Below are 2292 nucleotides of genomic sequence, written 5' to 3'. Positions count from 1 at the left end.
TGGGCCAGTTTCACCCAGGAAACAGAAACATACCGACAGTTAAAAGAGGCTGAAAAGACTGTGATGGAAAGTACCTTCCAAACGCATCAGCTCAGTGCAGCAGGGAGGCTGGAACACGCTCTCCTTCCTGGTCCACGTGTCACCAGGCTCCGAGAGGGCACAGACAAGGAGATAAGCCTGGCTTCTGGCAGCCAAGGCAGGTAGGAGGAGTGAATTTCCAGCTCATCGGACCACGATATCAAAGCTGAAGAGTGAAGCCCCGAGCAGAGATCCAGAAACAGTCCACCAGGAGACTTACAAACCCTTTTCCCCCCGAGCTGCTTGGGAAGGGAACACCTTGTATTCCCAACTAAAACAGCATCCCTGGTCCCACATCACGTCCCAGGTTTTTCACATACAAGACCATACATTCTTCAAGCTCTGTTCATACCCATCACCCCTGCACCCTGGAGAATGAGCTCCATGTAATGCAAGAACAACCTGGCTGCGGAGGGGAAGAAAGAGCCTTGAATGGCAGACAATTTGGAGTAAATCTGAGTAAATTATGGGGCTTGAAATTCTTGGAGGACAGATAATTACCTATTGCTCCAGTGTATCACTCTTTAACACACTCTCCATGCAGCTACCTTGCACAACCAAATGAGCAGCAATTAGAGCATGGGGCCCAGAATGCCACACTTAGCACTTAAAGGACATTGTTGATGACTTTGCTAGTTTCCTCTGGCCCATGTTACCCTCTTTTGTACCGGGTTTTATCTTTTCCCCTTTGTTTCCTTGTGGCTTTGCCATTTCTCAAAAATAAGACAAGTTATCTCTTCCTCCATGCACAATCCCCTTCCTGTTTTGTACATTCTGCTCCATCGTCTAGCTTCATAATGAAAGAGACTGGGGGTGGAAAAATGAGTCTGGGCACTTTGCACAATTAAATGCTCTGTTCAAAGAGTAATTACCACTGGGCACAAAACTAATATGTATGAATTTTGATCCCTGAAAACCTAACTTTGCCATCTAGTGCTAATTATGGATGCATTATAAGCAGGCAGGTCTGAGTACATTCAGGCTGCTAAATATTAATCCCATATTAAATATTAAACACAGATAAATGATCTATTCCCAGTAATGTTTAAAAAAAAAAATGTGTGTGGTTTTTGTGTTTGTTTGTTTTGAAAGGGAATGATGCTGGGCTGTGTGCTCACATCATGTTGTTCCAGGGAAACTGGGAGCCTGCCTGCAGGGTCTCAACACATACAAAAATCCTCAACTTCCAGCACATGAAAGAACAAGATATTTTGATACCCTGCAGCACAGAGTGAGAGGATGGGTTCAGTCAGTCCCAGGATTACAAAGAAACCTAGCACCTCTGGGTGTGTTGCGTCTGCCCGCCTGGCAGCGGAGCTGGAACGCTCCCAGTATTGCAGCTTTTGGTTTTAAGGACTGACAAATATCAGAAGCACAGGAGAGCTCTAAAGCAGCGTGTCCTTAAAAGGTGGGCTACATGGAGGGCTCGTCAACTCCAACATCATCCTTTTATTTCCTTCTCTGTTCAACCTGGGGCTGTACGAGTACATGCTGGATGCCTACGGCTTTATCTAAGCAGCAAACCCAGGAAATTAATACTCTGCTTAATTAAATCTATGAGTGTTACTCATTGGCATCTTCTGCCCTACTGAGATTTGCTCCACGTTTGTTACCCGTTACCACAAAAAAAATGCAATAAATTCTCCCACTATGCTGGATCTACAGCTCTCGGTTAACTAGGTCACAGATCGCACCGCAACGTTTGCGAGGTTGCCAGGCTTTACACACAAACTAGGGGCATTCGGCCAAATCCTGCCCCCAGTTACACCCGCGTAACCCAGCGGACACGCAGACATGGGCAACGTGGATGATGAAGGCACCCTTTGGTGCACAGTTTCTAGGTAACAAGTCCTGAACCAGCGAGACAGCAACATGATGCATAGGTACAGAGGATCACCAACCTCATCCCTCTCATCTGCCTCACGCGTTTCTATGAAGCCCTATACAGCCCGTTCCCGGGGCCAGCGTGAGTCAGATCGTTTTCCAGCGCTTCGTCCTGTCTAGATTTTAAGAGATCCCAAGTGACCGAGACTCCCGCACACTTTAACGTGACCCCCGCTGGGAAGTTTTCCCTCTTTCCCGACCTGAAATTTCTCTTGGCTTCATTTCACTGCAGTCGCATCCTTTTAAAGCTACCCTCACCTTTCCACCCAGGGTCAGGAGAAAACAGATGGGGGCACAGAGAGGATGAACAGTCAGGACCATCGGGGGGGG

The sequence above is a fragment of the Gavialis gangeticus genome, unplaced genomic scaffold (assembly GCF_001723915.1).
Source record: "Gavialis gangeticus isolate Ggan-Ray unplaced genomic scaffold, GavGan_comp1, whole genome shotgun sequence".
NCBI lineage: Eukaryota > Metazoa > Chordata > Crocodylia > Gavialidae > Gavialis > Gavialis gangeticus.
The sequence above is the reverse complement of the archived record's forward strand: the minus strand, read 5'-3'. Positions refer to the sequence as shown.